The sequence below is a fragment of the Felis catus genome, chromosome C2, assembly GCF_018350175.1.
Source record: "Felis catus isolate Fca126 chromosome C2, F.catus_Fca126_mat1.0, whole genome shotgun sequence".
Lineage (NCBI taxonomy): Eukaryota > Metazoa > Chordata > Mammalia > Carnivora > Felidae > Felis > Felis catus.
In genome coordinates, this window is record NC_058376.1 from 103,281,328 (window position 1) to 103,307,185 (window position 25,858).

A 25,858-nucleotide genomic window follows, 5' to 3' on the forward strand; every position below is an offset into this window, starting at 1 on the left:
TTCCAGAACATGAATCTTAAAGAATTTGCAAACTTATGTTGAAAAAAAAAAAACGGCAAAAAAAATTAAATATTTGTCAGAGTTTTTCAGTAGGGTGGCCTATGATATTACATATGAAACACGAGATAAAAATACCTTGTAGAAAGAAATATCTAAAGAAATTTAAATATGTTAGGAAAAGCAGTCCAGATGCCGATTTCCTCTTAGATGGAGAGCCTGGTGAAAATGTTTTATTTTGAAAACCTGCTTGAATTTCATTTGATGGTTAAGACATTAAATTTGACCATGTCAGTCCCTGCATAAAAGTTCCCCTAGTGTTCCATTTTACATGGAATTAAATGCAAACCTCATACTATAGCCTATCAGGTCCTACGTGATTTGACCCCCTATGATCACATTTTCTATTCCTCTCCCACTTCTCGCCTAGCTTCAGCCACACTGGCCTTTATCTTGATTTTTAAACATGCAAATCTTATTCCCACTGCACCCTAGAGCCTTTGTCCTGCTGATTCCTCCTCTGAAATATGTGGGCAAGCATTGCATAGGGACCAGAACTAGAGAGACCCAGCACTCTCCAGAGAGAAGCCTGCATAATATTAGAACCATCTGGGCCCTATCACAGTATGGGGATCCCGGAACTCCAATCCAACCTGCTGAATTAATTCTGTATGGGTCCCAGAACCGTATTTTTAAATATACAGATAATAAGGGTCACCACCCTTTTGAGACAGGAATAGTATGGGACACTTTCAGCCAGGCCCAGCAAAGGAACTGCATTACAAGGTGGTTGTGCTGCCTTCTTCACACCTAACTCTCAGGTTGGTATAAGTAATCTTGATGGTTAGATTTAGTATCTTGGAGAAACTGGTAGTATGGTCTAGTGGTTAGAAGCACATGTACCTCGGTGCCTAATACTAGCTCTGCCACTCTTTAGCGGATATACTTGGGTGTTACTTAACCCCCCAGAGCCTCAATGTCCTCACCTATAAACTGGCAAGGGCAAAATAACAAAGCTATCTCAAAGAGTTATGAGGATTAAATTATTGAATATACATAAAGTACTTAGAATTGTGCTTGGCCAATAGCAAGAGCTCACTAAATGTTGACCATGACTTGTAAAAGGCATCATGCTGGTAGGTCAGCCATCCTGGGTTGAGACATGATCTACTTTTTTTTTTTTTTTAACTTTTTTTTAATTGAGAGAAAGAGAGACAGAGTACAAGCAGGGGAGGGGCAGAGAGAGAGGAGACACAGAATCCAAAGCAGGCTCCAGGTTCCAAGCTATCAGCATGGAGCCCGATGTGGGACTTGAACTCACGAACTGTGAGATCATGACCTGAGCTGAAGTCGAACTCTTAACCGACTGAGCCACCCAAGTGTCCCAAGACATGATCTACTTTTAATGTAATTTGGGTAGTGTTTGAAAAATCCTCCCTTAGTATCTAAGCCCACCTATCTTTTATCTTTCAAAGATGTTTCAGGGTGCCTGGGTGGCTTAGTTGGTTGAGCATCCAACTTCGGCTCAGGTCATGATCTCACAGTCTGTGGGTTCCAGCCCCACATCGGGCTCTGTGTTGACAGCTCAGAGCCTGGAGCTTGCTTTGGAATTTGTGTCTCTCTCTCTTTCTGCGCCTCCCCTACTTGCGCCCTGTTTTTCTCTTTCTCTCTCTCTCTCTCTCTCTCTCTCAAAAATAAATAAACATTAAAAAAAATTTTAAGGCTGTTTCATGAAATAAAATGAAAATATCTATGCTCTTCCCATTATCTTCTAAACCACTTAATCAATGGTATTAGGCATACAGGCAGTGTAATCTTTACAATTGTATATAACGGTTACTTTTCTCTGCTGACATGTACTGGATTATCCAAAGCCACAGGAAAATAAAATGTCAATAAAAATTTCCCTTTTTATTCTTCCAGACTCCCTGCAGACTTCTCCTCTCTTCTCGTGGCTAAACCAAAAGGGCACAGATTACTGCAGAAGCTGTAGGATACACAAATATATATTCTAAAATAGGTAAATTCAAGTGGGATTTTACCACTGGCTGTCAGGCCCTAAATCCATAAAGGATGTGTAATAGTACTAACACTTTGGCCTTTTCCAACTCAAGAGATAAAAGGTTGTTTGAACCTAGACAAATTGGAGAAAGAAGGTGTTTGTCCAAATCCAATAGAGGGTAGCATTCAACTAGCCTACTCATGAAATTTTGGGATTCCTGAAGACCACGAGTTTAGAAATTTCAATGGTCTCCTTGTTCCCATAGGAGTCGGCTATGGGCTAGAGCATGCAGGCATGCCCTTTGGTGCTGGGCACTAAGAAAAGAGAACCATAAAGAAAGGGCAGTGTGATACAAGTACACAGAAAATGTAAGGACAGAAAGGACCTCTGCATGGTCTGGGTCTGAACTCTCTCTTTCCATCGCAGCTATGGAAAGATCCAGCAGTGCTTTGAGACCAGAGAATCCTTTTCAAATGGTAACTGGGAGGGGCGCTTGCGTGACTCAGTCAGTTAAGCATCCAACTTCCGCTGGCATCATGATCTCAAGTTCAAGCCTTGCATCGGGCTCTGTGCTGACAGTTCATTCCCTGGAGCCTGCTTCAGATTCTGTGTCCCTCTCTCTCTCTCTGCCCCTCCCCTGTTCACGCTCTGTCTCTCTCGCTTTTGAAAAATAAATAAACATTTTTAAAAAGAATAAAAACATAAATGGTAACTGGGAGCATGAATAGTAGAAGTACCCAGCCCCACAAGAAGGTAAAAGGGTCACACATTGGCGTTGGCATGGATTTGCTAGAAGCATAAGAAACAAGGCAGCCAGGTGTCCCACAATTAACTCAAGTGCCTTATGAATAGGATAACCGGGAGAGTCATTTTTTAAAGAACTAGCGGTAAGTTATGATCTGCACCAAAAACCAAGCCAGGATTTGCACAAGCATGTCCGGCTTGGTCCTCCATTGCAGGTGCCTTACTATAACATCATCAATGCTGTGGGAAAGCAAGGCAGGCAGGCAGGAAGTCGAAAAGAGAGTTTTCAAAGGAACAGTGCTGGGACCCAACCAGTGACTGAGTCAACAATACCCAAACTGGACTATAAAAACATATCTGAATCTGATGGACCTGAGAACAATTGTTTTAAACTAGAAGTGACTGGAATATGTAGAAATAAAAGATTCCAACTTTCTGCTGATGAGCAGTAATAAAGACTCAAAAAGGAAAATAAGTTCTTAGAAAAAGTTCTACTTTGCACACACCTGATAGGAAATTATTGAATTCATACATATTACACATTAAATCCTAACATCTCTTTTTCTCAAACCAACCTTTCATTTTCCAAACAATAAGCCAAAATTCGGGAGGGGGTGGGGGAATTCACAGAAGTCATTGTCAGCTGGCTCAAATGTAACTATCAGTGTTTTTCCCATGAAATAAGCACCTTGCACCTTACAACCTTGGTCAAATCATGGTTCCAGTTTTCTCATGTGTAAGATTAGGAAGTTGGACCTAATGGTCTAAATTTTCTTCCAACTCAATAATTTAATGACAAGGCAAAAACTTTCTCTCATGTCTTTGTTTAAAATCAAGCTCATAATTAAAGCACTTGAGAAATATGGGACTAGCTTCCCTCTGGGAAATTTGACTATCCCAAGATTCAGAAATGTCCAAGCATTTTAATATTTCACTGCAAGGTGTTTGTAGAATAATTATTCCATATATTTATCTAGGTTTACCTACCAATTTTTATTTGATCCAGGATTAACTCATAAATCAGACAAACATAAATGAGCCTTCATGAACGGGTCTCTTACAAGAATTAAACATTAGCATGTCATTAGCCACCTTCTTCAATTGAATGGAATGTTAAAGCAACATTTATACCTTGTATAGTACTTTCCTCTAGAACTTAAAATTTCCCACTGGAAAGATAAAAGACGTTATTTATTTTGCTTAATAAAGACTTACGAGAATAATAACATTTCCAGTATTAGCAAATTTGAAAACTCTATAAATCCCCCAGAGCTGTTCCCCTTTAAGTCTTTTAAATCGGGAGATTCTAAGTCTCTTTTAAATCTCACAGAATATGATTCCTGGTGATTTACTATAAATCCCAATGCAGCTAGGAAATGTTAATGCATTTTGTTCGATAAGACTTTCTTATGGATGCACAGCTATCATGTTTTCCAATATATGATTCTATTCACATCTGCTATAAGGTTGGGAGGAGAGGCAGGCATTGGCAATATTGTCAAGTGTTCTCGAAGCAACAGAAAGGAAAAAAAAAATCATAATTTTCTACGGGGATAATTTCTATGCCACACTGACACTTTTAAATGTTTTCAATAGTGTTGATTTATTGGAAAGCTTAGAAAGGTAGTGCTTAGAACCAGCTTTTCCCATAAAATCTCAGTGACAGAGAATAACTTTTACATCTTTCAAACTGTCCATTGTGAAAGATTTTTTCATTACGATGAAGGTGTTTAGAGGTTTTTGATTTAATGTAGAATGATAACTCCCTTGAGTCTCAGACTTCTGGAAAGAACAAACAACGAAACGTATCCTTCCCCTGAGTGAGCTCAATAATGAAATACGTTTGGCTATCCATGGCAACAAAGTACTTCCCTGACTTGGCTGGAGTTCTGTAATGCAGAATGCTTATTCTTACAAAATAAAATTTATTTATAAATATGGTACTTTGACCTTGTGTTTCCAAAACAAGAGAAGCTGTAGCTTCTGTCTATTCATCATTGTTATTGCAGTTAATTTAGGCAGTTTCCTACTTAACTCTTGGAGTGAGCAAACACAAAAGAAGCTCTAGAAGCTTAACATTCTTTAAAATGCTCTGAGAAGCTAACTTTGGAGTGTTCATCATGTCTTAAAAATTTGAAAGTACAAAGTGAAGAGAATACACCAGGGATGCCACGATATCTCAGATATGGCTATTTTAATAACTTATCTTTTTTTTTTCCAGTGAATGTGGGAGGGTTGCTCAAGTGCAATTAGTACCTGGGGAGTTTTTTGCCTTAAAAATAACTATATATGTGTGTGTGTGTGTGTGTGTGTGTGTGTGTGTGTGTATATATATATATGTGTGTGTGTGTGTGTGTGTGTGTATACATATATATACACATATATATGTGTGTGTATATATATGTGTATATATATACATACATATATATACACACACACACACACACATATATATATATATATTTTTTTTTTTTTAACCGCTCTTACATCCCCTAAGAGAATCTTCTGGGCCTCTTTGACCACCTGTACTCATAGCCCCTACTATGAGTAGTAAGTAAGTCTGGAATAAAGTAGCCAATGGTCCTGGTTTATCCTGGCCAGAGGATTTCTGGGGTGCTGGACTTTCAAGTGCTCAGAACAGAAGGGAGAAGCCAGATGGGTTGGTCATCCTGAGCAGTTTCCAAACTTTAGAGTGCCTCAGAATTACCTGTAGGGCTTGTTAAAATCCAGATTTCTGGGGCATCTGGGTGGCTCAGCTGGTTAAGCGTCTGACTCTTGGGTTCAGCTCAAGTCATGATCTCATGGTTCATGGGTTCAGGCCCCACATGGGGCTCTGCACTGACAGCATGGAGCCTGCTTAGGATTCTCTCTCTCTCCCTCTGCCCCTACCCTGCTCATTCTCATTCTCTCTCTCTCAATAAACTTAAAAAAAAAAAAAAAAAGACTCTCAAAACCTTAAAAAAAAATTCAGATTTCTGGGCCCTACCACCAGAATTCAGAAAAATTCAGAATTCAGAATGTCTGTGGTCTGGTCCAAGAATTTGCATTTCTAACAAATTCTCAGGTGATGCTGGTGCCCAAGGGCCAAACTGTGAGAAACCACTGCCATGACAGTACCTCCTGGTCATGAGCTGATGAGTGCAGGAGTCCACAGCTGATCCAAATGATATTAGGATGGCTTTCACAAGACTTTGATATTGAAGCTCAACGTTTATGTATCGCTTACGTCACTCATGTAGAAAGGATTTTACATATGATACTAGTTACCTAAAGAAAGGGGATATGTGGAGGATTGCCTTGATACCTAACGTATTTGCAGTTCCTCCTTCCAGCCTTCAGCAAGGCTCGATTGGACTTGAGGCCCTCCAGTTCCATGAACTTTCTTCATGGTCTACCGACACATTATTGGTTTTGACCTCAGCTACTTTTAATGTCTTATGTTATATAACTCGACATAACCCTGATTAAGACTGAAATGTTCTAAATAACCACAACAAACAGAGAAAATAATCAAGTCCAATAAAACACTATATTGGCTTGGAGCAACTTTAGTCCATAGCTAACTTTTTAAACTGTCAGAAAAACTTCTAATCGTTCATATTATGACAGAGCTGGAAAGTTCGATGCATTTCTTTTATAAATATCTCAACCAAATAAGGAAAAGACTGGAAGGAGAGAAGTAAATGGAAGAATTGCCAACTCAAGTTCGTTAAGGATGCCCAAGGAGGAAATTTTACCACAATGCCTGGGCCCACTGAAATCTCCTGAAACAGAATTTTTGAGTAACTGATGGATTAGACTGGGTGGACTTACACTCCGTGGAATCTTACAGGCCAATCTCAGGGACAAAACTGAGATTGTTAGGTTTTCTCCATCTGAAAAGGAAACACGTTTTGAAGAGGGTTGAAGAGGATTTTAAAACCACAGAGCCCTTTGCAGCCTGGGTCGTTAATTACTCTACCTCTCTCTATCACCCAACAAAATTACCACCTGTTTTTTTAAAAACCCTTAAGGAGATGGATTTTAAAATCTCCCCCCAATAAAGCTTTTCTAATAATTAACAGAATTCGCCGCCCAGAAATGTCTTTATGACTTTCCTCCTTCTCTCCTTCTCCATTTGTGGTTTGCTTCTTTTAGCCCAGGAAACAGCCGATCAGGAGCTCTAAGTGACAAACATGCCCTTCAAGGCCATTGTGATATTCTGTCTTTCATATTCTCTTGGACCCTGTACTGTTGCAATCCTCTGGAACTGCTTCATTTATTGTATTTTGTTACTCTATCCAAACCTACCTGTGTCTGAATTTCTTAGCATATTAAGTAGCACTCAGGAATCTATTCTCCCGAACACACTATTTTCTGTTATGGGTCCCTAGTTACTTTTAGTCTCCTTTGCATATTCAATATCTTTCTAAAATATGTCCTTGAATCTGACCACTGTGCCCATTACTTTAACCATTCTGCCATTCTAATCACATTTCATGGGTTCTACCGCCTTTCGTTAATCCGGCTAATTTTGAATCCCATTCTGTCATCCAACAAGCTACCCACCATCTCTTCATCCCCATTTCCCAAGTCATCAAAAACCTAGTATGTTTTCTTTCACATCTTTCAGATAAATACAGTACAATTTTCAAAATTCTGGACTTCGAATTGATCCCTAAAACTTGATTTGTGACCCACACAGAACTCAGGACGTTACAACTCACAGATAATATGCACAGCATTTGTTATCAGCTGCACTAGCAGTATAGAGAATGATTACACTGCTTTGCCATTTAAACTGCACTCTGTTTTTGCCCCAGGTTTCTCCCTTTTAGGAGTATTTATCAGAGTAATCCTCATCCAGTTTCATTATGTCCTCGTTAGTATGTGTCTGTTATCTTCTCACTGCCAAATCAAGAGTAAAGGTTCTTTTTGTTTTATGATCCCTGTGGGTGAATGTCATTCTTGGCTGAACACATCGAGTGCCCATAAGGTTCTAATAGTTGAAGTGCTTAAAGCACCTGCCATCCATCAAGGTTTATGATGTGGTTACCATAGCTACCAAAACCCCATGCATTCCTGATCACATGGGATCTGTTCTGTTAAAAAAAAAAAAGAGAGAGAGAGAGAGAGAGAGAAAGAAAGAGAAGACAGAGAGGTCTGCCAGGGAATAATCCACATGAATCCAGTTATAATTAAACAATTAAAATCAGTCAACAAATGAGTCAAAACATGAGAAAAACACAATGCGCAGGGTTGGTAGGATGAGCTGAGGCCAAATGAAGGCCACCCTGAGCCTAAAATAGATGGACAAAAATGAATCCATATCACTTCTCCTTTATGCTTCATCATATCAGCAGATGGCAACGTGTACAATTTTCAAGACTTCCTTGGAGATCGCCTTTGGAAAAAAGTACTGGAGTACATGACTTTTAATCAAAAGTTACTGTGAAAGCCTTTTTTCTTTCCCCAAAGAAAGTTTGCTTTTAAATAACAATACTAGAGTTGTAGTTTATACCCAACCTTTCATCCGAAAGGCACATAATGCTCTATAAATGTATTAATCCTCACAACCTTCCTGGAAAGCACAGGGGTAGCACACTCCCCAGATGCGCATATTGAGTTTTTAAAAAAGCAGGTTAAATTGAATCAATAGTCTATTCAGAAAGGAAGGTTAAAAAGGTAGGCCCTTCACCGTGTCTTAATAATCAAAGTCCACTGGGAATTTATTAGACTGTGATAAAAGAAAAAGAAAGAAAAAACTTAAGCTGTTATACATTGCCTATTTGGCTTATATTGAATGCTATCTACCATAGAAGGTCATTTAATATTGCTAACTTCAGCATGTTGCCATGTCACTTTGCAAACAGAAACTATTACCCAACCCTCAAATTATTCCCCAATAAGAAGTGAGAAAGAATGTATAATTCTACTATGTTATTGTTCAAAAACAAGTATTTAATAAAACTTGGACTGGAACTGTTAAAAACAGCAAACATTCTAATACATATTTGGGCAATATGTATCAAGAATCTTCAAAATATTTATGTTCTTTGTCCCAATAATTCCACTTCTGGGGATTACTTTTTTTCCATAGCAAAGAATGCAAGATTCAAATAAAGATTTATTATATGACTTATAGAATTATAGATAAGTAGTAAATTGAAAATATTTAAAATACTTAACCAAGAAGATTAAAAAATTCAGCCATCTGTTCATTTATTTACCACTTATTACAGATTCCAATGATCCAGGCAAAAGAAATACAAAGACAAATAAGACGTGCTTTCACAAACATCACAAACATCACCGCTGCTTTATGGTGAGTTATAGTCTAATGCGGAGAGAAAGACATGTAAATACAGTACGAATGTAGGTGCTCTGAGAAAAGGGATGCACAGTACGGCAGAAAATCACAAAGGAAAGAACGTTTAAGTTTACATTGGGATGAGGAAAATCAGGAAATTTTTCATGGGGTTGATCTTTAGTCTAACTTTTGAAATTTGAGGTGCTCGGCAAACACATTGAAGATCACTAACGTCCGTGATAAGAAGGGGCTGAGTAGCTGGATTCGGGAGACTACTAATACCATAGGACTCAGTTGGGACAGTGGCTTTGGAGAGGAGAGGAGGGACAGACATGAGCGGTGTGATGATGGCTTTCCTTCAGGACTTTATGACTTGCCAAACAGAGGGAATGAGAGGTGAGATGAAGGAGCAAATGTGATTGCCAACAGTCTGACTCTGGAACCAGGCGGGTGGGAGAGGAAATGCAAGAGAGAACAAAACAGAGAGAAGGGGAATAGTAGCACTTAAACATGAAGAGTTGGAATTATCAGAGGAGCATCTAAGTGATAATAACCACTGGAAAGAAAATTGGGTCTGGAGTTTGTCCTTGAGAGTGGACATATATGGGTTGTGAATGTGATCATTGGAGAGGATAAGTCTGAAAATTGAAAAAAAAGAAGCAAGGACAGAACCTCGGGGGACACCAGCACACTTAGGTGTAGGCAGAGGAAGAGTAGCCCTTCAAAAAAATATGGCACAGAAAAGATGGCAAAGAAACCGGTAGGTTGAGTAGGCCAACTGTCACTGGTGCCATTTTCCAGAGCAAGTTGTACAGACTTATGGAGGCAGAAGACTGAGTAGAATGGCTTTAAAAATGAGTAAGAGTTGACTCCCAGGAAGAGAAAGGGCAGTAATTAGAGTGGAATAGAGGATTACAAAATGATATGTTGAAGATGGGAGAGACTTGTACATGCTTTCACATGGCAGACACTAAAGTGATTTAAAGGAAAAGATTAAAATTACAAAAGAGAGATGTCTCTGGGTGGCTCAGTTGGTTAAGCATCTGACTCTTGATTTGGGGGCTCCAGTCATGATCTCAAGGTTCATGGGATGATAGGATCGAGCCCTGGGTTAGGCTCTAGGCCAACGGTGCAGAGCCTGCTTGGGATCCTCTCTCTCCCTCACACTCTACCCCTCCCCCGTCTCAAAAATAAATAAACTTTTTTTAAAAAATAATAAAATAAAATAAAATTCCAAAAGAGAGACAAGAGTAAATGCTGAAAGGATGCAGCCCTTTTAAAGCGTTTAACAAATAGCACACTCACGGGACAAATAATTTAAGGAACACTTTTTGAAGGGGTTTTTAATAAAACTATGATACTTGGCATTAGTAAAAAAGTGAAAAATACAGGGGCGCCTGGGTGGCTCAGTCGGCTGAGCGTCTGACTTTGGCTCAGGTTAGGATCTTGCGGTTCCTGAGTTCAAGTCCCGCGTCGGGCTCTGTGCTGACAGCTCAGAGTCTGGAGCCTGCTTTGGATTCTGTGTCTCCCTCCCTCTCTGCCCCTCCCCTGCTCACACTCTGTCTCTCCCTCTCTCTCAAAAATAAACATAAAAAAAATTTTAAGTGAAAAATATAAAATTGAATGTATATTATTTTGTCAGCTTTGTAAAACAAAACATTTGTTAAAAGGAAGAATGAAGAGAAATATATGGAAAGGCTAATGACGGTGGATGTTGAAGAATGCCATTTTTATCTTATACTCTTCCATTTTTATTAAAATTGTCCAAAATAAGCATGGATTAATTTTATAATAATTTCTTATAGTTCTCAAGAAGAAAGGCAGTTGAAAGGAGGGAGGTAAGAGAGAAAACAGAAAGGATGAAACAGAAGAGAGGAAGAGAAGGAAGGAAGGGGTGCAGGCAGGGAAGGTCCCCGTAACTCAGAATGTGAGGAACACCAGAGCGACACACACAGAACCAGGCACAGGACCCAGATTACAGGAAATCACAGCATTTTAGAGGTAACCTGTTTCTACTATTTTACATATAAAATCTTTTACTTCCGTTTGATCTCTAGAAATGTAAAAAAAAAAAAATTCTTTTAACGAGTAAACAAAACTGCATCTTCACAAATTGTGATACTTGCTACCTCTTAAATATTGGTCTTTTCGCCAGGGTGATGTTATGCAGTGTGAATGAAAACTCCACACTGTGAGGGAAAGGAATCAAAACTTCTATTGTTGGAAAAGAAAAATGTGGCCTGCGTAATAGTCACAGACTGAAGATGCTATTAAACCGTTAACTTCATCTGAAATAAAATGTGATACTCATGAACAAAACAGATAACAAAACTATCTTGAATTTAGGCATTTGTTCTACTTGGAAACTTTTTTTTTTAACCTGCCAATACATTCATACGGTTGACATTTTACAAACCAAGAAAATTAGAAGTCATTGATCCAACCGTATCATTACATATTGATCAGTAAGTACTACACCAGAGGTTTCTCCCCATCTTTTTTTTTTCAGATGTTTTGACAGAAACATGGCTACACTGAGTAGTCATTTCCCAGAAGGCTTAAGGCTTGGCTGCAGAGCCTATAAATAGAGAAAGCATCCCCAGCAAAAGGCAGCCAAAACAAGGGTTCTTTGTATGTGGTCGAGCCAACTACAGCTTTGTTGCACTCCTGGGTTATAAAAATATATTTCACTTTTATTATTTAGCACTGCGGCACCATAGGAACTTGGAACTGCAATCAGCATCACTTCATTTTCCTTGAGAACATTTAAAACTGGAATAGGAAAATCACATTCAACTTAATATTTCACCATTTGCTTGGACTGTTTTCATTTTTCCTTTAGGGGAGAAAAAAATAAAAGTTATATATTCAAATAATTGCAGCAATATCTTTAAAAACGAAATCACCAAAACAAAACTGTTTATTGTTCCGTTCAACATTTTAAGTCTATGTAGCTTTCTTGCTATAGAGGGGTATGTTTTTTTTCTACTAAGTGTAGGACTTGGGTAGACTTTTCTAGTCAGTTCTGCCATGTACTAGGTCCTAAGTAGGAAAAATACTGAAGAAATATACAAATGTTTACTGTCCGATTGCTACAGGTAGAGAACAGCTGACCTTAAAACTGAATTATATAGAATCACTTGGTTTATTTTTTTTTTAATTTTTTTTTCAAAGTTTATTTATTTTTGGGACAGAGAGAGACAGAGCATGAACGGGGGAGGGGCAGAGGGAGAGGGAGACACAGAATCGGAAACAGGCTCCAGGCTCCGAGCCATCAGCCCAGAGCCCGAAGCGGGGCTGGAACTCCCGGACCGCGAGATCGTGACCTGGCTGAAGTCGGACGCTTAACCGACTGCGCCACCCAGGCGCCCCTAGAATCACTTGGTTTAAAATGGAAGGCAAACCTAACAGTTTGTAACTAGAAAACTTTTTTTTTTAATGTTTATTTATTTTTGAGAGACAAAGAGACAGAGTGTGAGCGAGGGAGGGGCAGAGAGAGATGGAGACACAGAATCCGAAGCAGGCTCCAGGCTCCGAGCTGTCAGCACAGAGCTCCACGCGGGGCTCCCACCCACAAGCTGTGAGACATTTCCTGAGCCAAAGTTGGACACTTAACCAACTGACCCACCCAGGTTCCCTTACAACTAGAAAACTATCTACATTTATCTTACTATTTAAAGAAATCCTCTGCAGGGTGACCAGCTGGCTCAATCAATGGTACCTGTGACTCTTGATCTTGGGGTTGTGAGTTCAAGCCCCTGGGTGGCTCAGTCGGCTAAGCCCCTGACTCTTGATTTGGGCTCAGGTTATGATTACATGGTTTGTGGATTCAAGCCACACTGCCAGGACATAGCTCACTTTGGATTCTCTCTCTCTCTCTCTCTCTCTCTCAAAATAAATAAACTTAAAAATAAATAAATAAAAATTTTAAAATTAAAGAAATTCTCTCCAAAGAATGCCCTGACCTACTGCATTTTATTAAATGTTTCAGTACACTATTATTAGAAATTTTAATTCCACAGTGGAGGTTCTCAGAGCTTCTTTAAATTGACATTAAAAGATATGAGAAGGGGCACCTGGGTGGCTCAGTTGCTTAAGCATCTGGCTTCTGCTCAGGTCTGGATCTCATGGTTAGCGAGTTTGAGCTGCGTCAGGCTCTGTGCTGACAGCTCAGAGCCTGGAGCCTGCTTTGGATTCTGTGTCTCCCTCTCTCTGTGTCCCTCCCCCACTTGTGCTCTCTTTCTCTGTCTCTCAACAATAAATAAATGTTTAAAAAAAAATGATACGAGAAAATCTGCCTATTAGGACCTGGACAGGATTTCAACTCACAGTTATGGAAATGTCCATAACAAACAATAATAAAATCTGTTGTTGAATCCAGAACCCTACGTAATATAGATTAATATAAAAAATGGTTTCTCTGTGCAATCAATAAGGCACATAAATTCTTTCCTCTTGAGTGCCAGAAGTTCACCATATCCAGTAAGTGAAAAGAAATTTACATCTTTATTCTCTAAGAAATATTACTCTAGATTTGTAACATAGAAAAGAATTCTAGATTTGATTACTCGGAACAAGTGTTGGAGGGGAAAATAAGAAAAAGGCAGTTTAAATATATAAACAGGTAAATCATTGTTTTTCTTTACTCACATAAAAGCCTGGTATTCTGTTTAAATTTTGGTTAAGAATGGCTAGCTAGGCAACAACAACAACAACAAATTCCTGACATCAATTTTCTTAATAAACCAAAGTCAGTCTTAACCTTTACTTTTTCAAACAAGTGTTTTCATTTATATATCCCTCTGATAATAGAACATCTGGCACCTTCTATCTTACTGATGATACCTTCTAAAATGAACTGGATTTAGTCTCAAACACCATGTCTGCTCCTACTTTAATGTAGTACATTTTTTGCACGATTTCCCTTTCACCTCAACTCTTCTACCAGAGCCAACTTTAAGGCCCAAACTAAGTCTGCTTTCCTTCCATGAAATTTTTCTCAGTAAGTCAAGGCAAATTCATCCTCATTTCTCCTTACTTCCTCCAGCAATTTTCCTTTGTACCATACACATTGGCCAGTATACTCTATTATTTTATACTCTTTTCTAATTGAAACATGAAATCTTTATCTCCTTGTAAGGTTCTTGGGTTTTTTGAAAGCAAATCCCCTCTCACAAAGGTCTTTTACAGGTGCATAACATTTTGATGCCACTTTTGCAAACTGAAGTAATAAAAAACAAGTGATTACAATGCATTTTCAAATAAAGTTTGCTTTTTTTATTTTAAAAAAAGACACATACTCCTCGTAAAAGATTCAGGATTCGGTAATTCTATGACACTGAACTACATTTAAAAACATTAAGTGTTTATCTTTCCAAACTTTTTTCCCCTATAGGTACTTTTTCATGTGACAATATTAGACTTGCTTTCTTGTAACTTTATTTCACTCAATAATAGATCATGGAAAAAAACACAGATGCATAATAATATCTGTTGGAGTGATATAACATAACACCTGTTGGATCTATCTATTGGACTGATAGATGGGTTATTTAAGTGAGTCCCTGCCTGGTGGATATGTAAGCTATTTCCTATTTTTTTAATAATGTTTCTTACTCTAGAAAAAAATTTTTACACACATGTCAACTTATTTCCTTAGGATAAACTCCCCAAAGTAAGAACTAGGTATAATAAAGTATACGAATGTCTCAAGATGGCACTTGACACACAGTGAGTCTCAATCAAGTCTAGCTGAAATTGCCAAACCCAATCAGCTGCAAATTTTGTCAATTGTTTTACGTGACCACCTACAAAATTGAGCCAGTTCGTATACACCAGCAGTATACAGACTGCCCATTCCTTCACACCTCTGCTTATTTTAATACTTGATAATCATAGTAAATATACTACAGCACATCGATATTCCCCATTCCCCCTCTCCTTTCATGTACAGGGAAGAATTCTACTGCCTCGCCCTCTTGAAGCTGGCTGTAGCCAGAGGACTTGCTTTGGCCAATAAATGTGAGTAGAAATGATTTGTCACTTTCAGATCGAAGAATTTAAGAGTTGGTGCAAAACTCTGCCTGCTCTCTCTCCCCCATGATCCGTGGTCCAAGGAAGTCAGATCTTCAAGATGGAGCTTCTATAAGACGGTGGATTCCCTGAATTGCAGCATAGAAGACAGGTGCCCCAAACAGTCTTTCAGACCTGCAGAGGACTACATTCTAAGTAGAACATCGCATTGTACGCAGCCTCTAAAATTCAGAGGTTGTCTGTTATCCCAGCAAATCTAGCCTATCACACCTGAATTTTTCACCTTCTAGACAGCTCTGTCAGTTCTCTCTAGTTACTAATAATCTTGCACGTCCTTCCTATAATTTTTAAATAAGGGAGGGGACTGCCTATATGTGTTTTCTAGGAAATTGTTTTATTTTTAACAATTAACTTCTAGCAACTCTATACTAACCTATCCCTCACCTCACTCCAGACCCTCAGGAGTTCTGTGACACTTGAGAACAAAGTATCAGGGATTTTTCTCAAAACTGAAAAACACAAAATACTTTTTTTCATCTTCAGACACCTATTTGCATGGCACATCGGTATGTATGCATCGAAAGGTCCTGCTCCTTTCTTGTATACTCTCTACAGCATCTAGCACTTTGAATTATTATTGAGTAGCCATTAGATAATAAACAAACAAAATTTTCATAAGCTGACGCTAACAGAGACCTCAGAAGTGTTTAAGTTAAGTCTCCTTACTTTACAAGCAAAACCAAGATACCAAGGGAGGAAATAGCATGGCTCCCACAGGAAATGGAGCCAGCATGAACCTACCATATCCCCTTAAAACAAGTGCCCCCAAACCAACCTCCACTTTAGGATGAGCAAATCACATAATGAACTCAAAATGGTTTATTTAATTGTTAGACCATCCTTGAACACTTAAACACGATTTTATAGTTTGCTGATTTTTTTAAAGGAAGACAGAATAAAGAACTTAGACTCACTTTTGTTCTATAGCCAGCTAGCCTTCCATATGACTATACAATTACTGGCATACCACACAAAATCATCTCGTTCCAGAAGAGATGGTTAATCACAAACAGCAAGAGGTTAGCCAATTGTGAGTATTTTCCCCCAGGGTGAGTGGTGTTACCATACCTACCAATAAAATCCACCAGCTTCAGGTACATTTTATGAGGCCAGTTTTCATCAAGGTGTGACAGACTGAATCTTTGAACATCATCATTAAAATCAATGGGAGTTCTAACAGAGTCAGATGTGTGGAATTGGGTGCACTGGCTTTGAAACTGGTGATGTTCATTTAAGCCTACTGTTCATTTTGCAAGCAAAAAGATTTATCCCATCTGACAGAGCAATCCCAAGACTCTCTCTAGTCCAGACTATTCGGCCCTGAGCCGAAAATTACCAGAAGCGGATAACTGTATGTTAAATTATATTTCCCTGAACTTGTCTGCTCCCTTCTTATGTAGGAGTCACTCATCTTAACCATGTTAGGGAAAGGGATTCATTACCCAGAAATGACCCCAATATGCCCTGAGTGTAGACTGCCACAGAAGGAGAAAGCACCCCCTGATTACAGACAGAACAGACACCCACATGGATGAGATTGTTCCTGAACTGCTCCGGTGGCTAACCAAGATCCTACAGTCAGTCAAAAAATTACAAGTCACTAGCAGTTTTGTTCCAATGTATTTGAGAATCTCCTTCCAGGGCTCTGTTAGCCAAGAGGCAGATGGAGCATGTCCCTGAGGCCCAGAGAGACAGGGAAGAACATCTAGAGATTCTAGAATTTACATTTTGTGCTCTTTCCCTCCAAATTTTTATTTCGAACTCTAGGATTCTTTTTGTTTTTAATTGTAAGTAGTATGAGGTAATAGCATGACATTTTCAGACCCTGAGTCCCCTACAGCAATGTTTCTCTAGTGATCAGGGATGAAGGAACAGTTCTGTTGTTGTTTTTCCAATCCATCATAGACTGATTGAATGGTAAACTTCAATAAAAATTAACTACTGAAAAGAATAATTAAAAATAGAGACAATATAAAATCCAAAATACAGGGGCGCCTGGATGGTGCAGTCGGTTAAGCATCCGATTCTTGATCTTGGTTCAGGTCATGACCTCACAATTTGTGAGTCAGGCTCTGCTCTGGTAATTCTCTCCTTCATTCAAGTTTTTACTGAACGCAACTCTGGCAGGCGCTGCTGGGTTGCAGCAGTGAGCAGGGGCTCTACCCTCCAAGAGTTCCCCACCTTCAGTGAGTCCCCATCCAGTCAACAGACAGCCACTAGCTACTTCTGTACTTCTTTCGGCCAGGAACTTTAAAACCCCAGTCTTAACCCTACAGAACTGAAATTAGGTCATCGCTAATTCGCTAAGGCTGGTGCCATGATAACACCCTGTGTTTCTTTCCTTGGGGCCTGACTACCTCGCTCGAACTCCCCGCACATGCCCCCACTGCACACTTCAGCCATTACCTACTCCTCCTTGTGGTACCTGAACAAAAGTCTTTTAAACACGGTGACATCATGGACATTGGTGATTCAGGCAAAGCGTTACTGAAGAGGCTGGGCACCTCCCAGTTCCATCAGTCACGGCCAGTCCCAGTAAAGCCACCTCTATGGAGCTTACTCAAGTCACCTTTCATGTCATTGCTTTCTGCTTCTCTTTGTGTCTACAGGAGGCTAAGATTCATCAGGAATCTAATTAAGTTCTTTCTATTCTCCTTTTAAGGAAAAAAAAGGGGCCCCATATTCCCAACCAAGTATAACTTGAGATGTTCTGCAGATCATGAGCTTACAAACGTCATTTTCTTTATGTTTTATTATAAATTTGTTAAGTTTAACAAATAACATTTTCCTAGATTAAAGTTACATCTCCAAAACTAGAAACTGAACACCAAAAACATAAGGTTAAAAAACTTGTTCTAGGGGTGCCTGGCTGGCTCAGTCAGTAGAACATGAGACTCTTGATCTCAGGGGTCAGGAGTTCGAGCCTCACGTTGGGTGGAGAGATCACTTTTTTAAAAAATTGCTAAACACACTGTCATTTTAAAGTTTGGTTTTGCTATAGAAGAGCCAAATAAAACACTAATAGTTGTCTCTATTTTTTAAGTCCAGTATATTGCCCAGAGTCAAAAATGCAAGCACTTGGCACTCACTTTTTATACCTAACTAACATAAGAAAATATGAAGGAAACAGTTAACCTATGCCCCTACGTAACCACATCATTGCTCTAAATAATTTCATTTCTACCATAAATTTACCTTCAATGTTGATCATTGCCATATCTTCCTTTTCCTTTAAATGTCCTCATCAAGACCAGTTATAACGTCCATTGAAATAGCTGCTGTGCCTTCTTTCACCTCATGGGGTAATACCACCATCAAGCATCCCTGTATCGGCTGAGAATGCATTATTCCCAGAAATGCTAATGACCTCCTTAATGTCCCATTCACGCTTTGCATTACTTCACTTAATTTAAAGCAAGACCACAAATATTTTTCTTTATCAAAGTTACATGACCATAGCATATATTTCATCAAGTTTAGTCCCAGGTAAGTCTAATGAGATGCATGGGATTTTGAACCAATGAACTGTAATATCCAAAGCAAGGCAAACTTGCTACTTCTCTACAAGTCCACTAAGTCAATTCACCTTTTGAAGTGAAGGCAAGCAGAAATAAAGCAAGCGAAAGCTATGCAGGCAGAGAGATCTGGAATTTCAGAGCGTTCGCTACAAAACACCTAGGGAAAGCTTGTTCAGCTTGCACGGACAAAACAGAGACTTTCTGTTTGTTCTTCCACTCTCACACGATTATTGCTCTTACATATATCGACTCCCAACAACTTCCTTTGTTTTCCACACTGCCACGAGTTACCCCTGCTACAGTATACCCCTTCCCTGATTTTCACAGTAAGTTAAAAATTAAAACATAGATGAGGTCATAGGGTTCTGTCTTTTATTTCCCTTCCTGACATCATATCTCCATATTTAATTTCCCCATGATGTATGGGCTGCAACCATTCGGCACACTTCCTACTGCTCCTCCAGATCTGATTAATACACATCAACTTCTTATTTATTGGTTTTCATTAATTACACTTCCCTCAGAAATCTTAAGAAAACTTGACTTAGGTCAAAATTAAAATTCAAGATTTAGTACTTCTACTAAATCAAAACTATATCTAATAATAACCGTGGGTGATATTTGTTGGACACCAAGTGGATGTATCATAAAAGCCACCTTGTTTTCTAGCAAGAATCTGTCTCTAAGATGAACTAATGTCAGAGACAGTAGTTAGGGTTGCTTCAACGTCACAGATATTTTTCCAAGACAGTTTTGTTGCGTAGAGGCGTTTTCTCGTGTGTTGTAAGGTAGAGCTATTTTGCCTCTCTTACCTCCTGTGTTATACTATCCCCTCTCTGTGTCTCCTTGTGTCTGTCCATGTGTAGCAGACATGCCTTCCATTGTACACCATACCATGAATTTTAGGAAGAAAAAACGCATATAACTATTTCTTTGGAAAAAAATCTAGATTTGCTTTTATGGTCAACTTAGAGAAGATAACATCAAATGTTTTTATTCTAGTAGCACTAGATTCTTAGCCACTCTCATTAAACCATCATGTCTCCAGTGGGAAGTTTTCATTATGCCAAGGTACTAGAGAGTTTACGAAAGTTCTAGGTCACTCATTGTCCTTCCCCTCCACTGAAAGACTATCTATGTACCAAATCAGGGATGCCTGGGTGGCTCAGTCAGTTGAGCATCTGACTTCAGCTCAAGTCATGATCTCACAGTTCATGAGTTCCAGCCCCACATTTGGCTGGCTCGCTGCTGTCAGCAAGGGCCTGCTCTGGATCCTCTGTCCCCCTCCCTCTCTGCCCCTTCCCCTTCTCCTGCCCCTGCACTAAAAAAAAAAAAAAAAAAAAAAAATCAGTTTTTGTCTCCTAATTTAACAGCCATCAGAGATGGTCCACAGCATTGGAAATAGCACTGGCCTCTTCCATTAAGCTCACAATGTGATATAAACACGCGCTTGCTTTGAAACAATAAATAAATTTTACATCTCTCCCGAATCCAACATACAGTTAGAAAACAGTTACATTTTGCATATTTTATTTATGAACTCAAGAACTCAAGGAAACAATACATACAAATGCATTCTTTTATCCGTGACAAAGAAATAAAGAAAGAAATGTCACCAACCGAATGCTCAGCATAGGAAAGCCAAAATACCAGCAACAAAGATCTTTTCCTCATTGTATTATTATCTGTTACAAAACTATGCCTTGTCACCATCGCCTTATTTAGAAGAGACTCGCTTCACAGTTTCACCGGGGGGGGGGGGGGGGGGGGGGGGGGGTTCTATATCCTATTTTCTCCTGTTCTTAATTTTAGATACAAAAATGCAAATCCTTCAGGGAAATAAACAGCATTATTCTGGAATGTCGCGAAGTCTGCCCAATGGCCTTACCATCACACCTCTAGTCTTGCTTCTGTGGTCTCTGTCTCTACCACAGTCCACAGAGCACTATCCACAGCTACCCTTCTACCTCCTTGCAGTGATCATGACAGCATCACTACAATCCATCTGGACTCACAAAAGTCTTTCCATTCCTTAGAGCAAGAATTTTATAGAAATATATTCAGAAGCCTAGAATTACTTTCTAAGCTTCACCAGTGCGATCACAGACTGAGAAAATACCAATTTCCCTCAGGCAAAATCCTAATCCTCTTCTTGAGGAAATCCTATTCATTTTTATATCAATCCTAAAATTGTCAACTCTAAAATTTACCACCGTTGTGTCCAAATATGCAACCCAGCAGTCATTCAGATGAGAAAAGCAGGCATGATGCAAATTAAGAAGATAAACAATTAAGAAGCAACTAAAACTAGAAATAGGAAAATAAAATGAAGCCAAATATTAGTTAATTAGCTATATGATTTTTGGGGTCATTGGTGTTCACTGTTAATTATTTCATGACGATCTGGAATAATAAAGTTAGGTTTATAATGTACTTGAAAGCATTTTATAAATTGTAAATGCATTATTTGGGGCTTTGTACGTGCCTGGCACTTACTTGAACTAATAAATTTGTGATTTCTAAAGGAAGGAAAAAAAAGAACTAGTAGATTCCCTTCATTTTTTTATATGTAGCAGTCAGAAACCATTATTATGCATCTATTCCTAGTCACTGTGTAGCTTCACTTCAAGGTAACCCTCATTTTTGTTTAAACACAAAGATATAAATATCAGGAGTGTCTCTCTGGCAATCCTACTTTGAGACATAGGGGAAAACTCAGGTCCGCACTGTAAGCTAGCCTAAAGAGTTCACAGTTGTATGATGGAGAGAGTATAAGTTTTTACCTGCCAGGTTTAATCTCAATTTCTGGGCTCATATCAGAAAAAAAGAGGAAAAAAAAAAACACACTGGGTGGAAAAAAGCCACCAAAATTCAATTGTCATGCAGGTAAGAAATAAATTTACTTATGGGGCACCTGGGTGTCTCAGTCAGTTGAGCGTCCGACTTCGGCTCAGGTCACGATCTCACAGTTCATGGGTTCAAGCCCCACATCGGACCGTGTGCTGACAACTCAGAGCCTGGAGCCTACTTGGGATTCTGTGTGTCTCTCTCTCTGCCCCTCCCCCATTCGAGCGCGCACGCGCGCTCTCTCTCTCGCTCTCTCTCTCAAGAATAAATAAACATTAAAAAGATTTTAAGTATGAAAAGAAATAAATTTACTTATAGCAATACATGCAGGTAACAACTTTGTGCTAAAGTGTTTACGTATTTTTGAGACATTGCAAAGATATTGGCCATGTGATTTTTTTTTTCTTCTCAGAGGCATTCATCACAATGGTGTATATCTCAAAAAAACACAAATGTATCCTGCTAGTGAATACAAAGTACAAGCTTGCAAGTTACGTCTTGAAAACTAACGGAGATATATTACTACAGTATAGTAGAGCCTTTACAAAAAAACTCTTTTTAGCAGATGCAGCTAATATACTTTATTTGTCAACCATGAGGTCATGATGATTTGTGGTTTGTCAAAGGACACAACTGGATAGAAAGAATACTGGAAGCCATGTATGGATTAAGGAGCCAGTGTTAGAATACAGTTTTACTATTCTTGCTCAATTCACTCATGGTTATCAGATAAAGAACAGAAGTAAGCAGATCCCATTAGATATAATTCGCTTTTTTTCACTATAATTCTTACATAGGCCAGCTCGATTTGTTATTTCTAGTTATGAAGTAGGTCCTGGATTAACTCTATTTTCCCTATATCACCAAAACTCAGTCTACAGTGGGATTTTTCCTCTTTTCAAGAGTAACTTGCCTTTAAACTTTCATTTTTTTTTAATGGTTTATTTTATTTATTTTGAGAGAGAGAGAGAAAGCATGAGCAGGGGAGGAGCAGAGAGAGAAGGGAGACAGAAGGAATCCCAAGCAGGTTCCATGCAGATCCCAATATAGGGCTCGAACTCACGAACCTTGAGATCATGACCTGAGCTGAAATCAAGCATCAGATGCTTAACCAACTGAGCCACCCAGGCACCCCTAAACTCTTTTTAAAATTAAACAATTAACAACTTAGAAACCTCTTTTAGACTGCATAGATGGGGAAATCATTGTTAAGCCAAAGGCCATCTATATATCTCTGTCTCCTGCCTCTACTACAGTGGGGGCCTCATTCAGAAGTTCCCCACTTATCTTCCCCATTAGCCAAAGGTCAGTGGTCCCGCATTCCACTTTAACAGATAAGGAACAAGGAGGCTGATGCAGTTGGGAGAAAGGCTAAGATAACCAGGTCTCAAGCAAATCAAACACACAATGCTGCAGTCACTTCTCAAACTGCTGAAAGCTGCCATTCTGTGCATTTGTCTCACCAAGATATTAGCAGATTCATACATTATAGTAACATGAAAGGAGATAGAGATGCTAAGTAAGAGTCTTACGGTCCAGTCTGGCCTCTCTCAACTGTTACATACACAGGAGCCACACGGATGCTTCAGTCCACACTGTGGACAGTAGTTCAGCCCACCTCACACCCGTACAGCACTTGCCATCCCTGTGGGGACAGCTGCATTTGGTGGCTACAACAGCACGCACTTCAGAATTTCACAGGTTTGGATTTAAATCCTGCCTCTGACATGAAACTTCTCTGATCCTCAATAAAATGTCACTAGTGTAATATCTACCTCAGAGGGCTGTTGTGGGGATTAAATGAAGTAAGGCATCTGAAAGCACTTAATACACAGTAGATGTTTGATCATGATGCTGTTTCCAAAGTGGAAAACACCCAGCTTACTTGCAGGGCGCTGGCAGTGGAGATGCGTGAATGGTGATGCAGGGCAGGACACCGGATAAATCGGCTTGCTCCTCCTGCAAGAAGTCTAATCACAGAGACCCAGAAAACTTCATTGAAAGAAATCAACCAATTAATCTTTTTTTTTTAAAAAAAAGGCATTCATGGCCAGTTCTGTATGAATATCTGGGGTAAACATTTCAGTGAAAATATCTACAAGGCTCCCAATATCTCTCAAAATCTCACGAACCATATTTGCCCATCTGCCACAATTTCAGAAGCTATCTGCTGGCATCATAGGCCTACATCCCCACTAGAAAGCTGCTTTGACTTCTATGCTCTGAGCTCATGGGGCAGCCACACAGTCTCTGAGGCTGATCCAATAGCTTCCCATAAAGTCCAGACCTGTCACCTAAGAGCCACACACGATTTCCAGGCACACAGAGAGGAAAGCCTCAGCATCCCTGCTCAGGTCACCTGCCATTTCAACTCTCCTGAGGAATTCCCAGAGGCTCTGCTCCTCTGAAGCAGACATGAAATCAGATGGGTGCAGACTCTAAAATTCATGCTGCCCTTCCTGCCTAATCACCCTACGACTGACATCAGAGAAGCAGCTATGTGAGCAAGGCGGGCAGCCCACAGAGTGAGGCCCATTGCCGACCCTTAATCAGGGTTTGTTGAATGAATGAGCGTCACTCATGGCCATTGGGACAAAATCTAGTCAGTTGTGAATCATCGTCTGGCCCTTTACCTTGTTGGAATTCTGTCAAAGGGAAACTCTAATCCAATTAGGGAATCAATATCCAGAAAATATCAGAATTGTTTTAGCCATGCTTTTTTAGTTGTTGTTCTAAGTTATTATTCTGTGGCATTTTAATGCCTTCAAAGGACATAGAAACAATAGTAATAAAATGAAGCAATCTAAAATTAATGAACAGATTGATGTGACATACTACAGGATATACAAAGAGGCTCAGAAAATAACACTGTGAAATTAATTTGAAAAGTCACTGGATTTTTTTTTTCTTTTTAAGCTATCAACTAATGTAGAGGGGATAAAAAGACCTTTATAAAGGACAAGTAAATTTAATATAATTTTGAAAATCTTTCTGGGACGTTTATTTAAAAAAATAAGGTTTAAGTTAAATATAACAATACCAAGCCAACTTGAAAAATTGATGTCCTAATTTGGGCAAAATCAAATTTAGTTCTGTTGGACCCTGATGGGCCCCTCCATCCCTCACCGCAGGAAGCAGAGAATGAAATTGTGCAGGCCAAATCAATCTCCTTAATTGCTTTGGTCACCATCGCATGCCATTTGAACAGGAGTCCTGCTAAATAGCAAACAAAGGCCAAATAAGATATGACATTGAGAGTAATCCAGCTCCATGACTTCCCTCATCCCAGTGTTATTTGAAGGACAATTGTCTGTTTTGTAAACTCTCAAAGTATAGAAAGTGTCAAAGGATCTGAAAAGATTCACAAACTTCTGGAATGTCAGAGCTGACAGTAACCTTGGAAGGTAACTTATCCCTGTCTCTTCATTCTCTAGTAAGAAAAGCATAAAGGAAAGGAAAGGGAAGGAAAGGGAAGGGAAGGGAAGGGAAGAAAGAAAAGCATTTAGTTATGTTTCCTCTCTGTGCACCTGTATCAAGAGATCTTTCCTCTTGTGGCAGCAATTATTGGCCTGTTGTAGTTTCTATATGTAGTATACACAAGACAGACATATAAAGACCTGTATTTGTCTACATGCAGTAGACACGCGCGCACACACACACACATACACACACACACACACACACAAGCCATGAGGTGAAATTTTTTGAAGGCAGTGATCATGTTATTCACATATGTGGTTCTGAACCTGTCAAGAACTATACAAAACTCAATTGAATAAAGTTACACAAGACTCAAGTAATTCTCATCCTTTGAATTCACATCAGTGTCAGTGATTCTTCTGAATTTTCTTTGAGCCCTTCATTCGGTCTCTGCCCAGGCTCTAATTTGGTGGGGAGGAGGCAGCTCTTGCTGTGGAGCCCAAAATTCTGAAGATCTGGTGGGAATTATCCCTCTGGTTCTGCACCAGCCTTTTCCAGTGGCATCTGCAAAGCCACACTGCCACCTGCTGTGAGCATCTTCAAAGCGACCGAGGAAAAGCCTGCCAAATACTGTGGGACGCCTTTGTTCTTCAAAACACAAGTCAAACTGCAATTAATCAACATTTATTAAAATTAATTCAAACACGTTCATTAACTTTTAAGAGAATTACAAGGCACACAGCATTATTGAATGTCTACATGAAATGTTCTCTCCAGGAGAGAGAACAACATTAATAGGATGGGAGGTACTGAATGGGGGGGGGGGGTGCCTCAGATGCTAATGCACTAGGAGGCTTACATGGAAAATTTTTATTATGTGCTTTAGTCAGGTCCTTAGAAACCTTAAACTGAAACCCTGCACATTGTCTGCTAAATGGGCCTATTTTA

General features: G+C 39.3%; 1 long non-coding RNA gene across 1 annotated transcript in view; it reads right to left on the reverse strand.

Moving 5' to 3' along the window:
• Positions 1 to 24,322: 24,322 nt before the first annotated feature.
• LOC123379811 overlaps positions 24,323 to 25,858 on the reverse strand; it is a 42,030-nt gene continuing 40,494 nt past the window's right edge. Inside the window, exon 3 of the long non-coding RNA XR_006584679.1 lies at positions 24,323 to 25,577. This is a non-coding gene — a long non-coding RNA (uncharacterized LOC123379811). The remainder of the gene's footprint in view (positions 25,578 to 25,858) is intronic.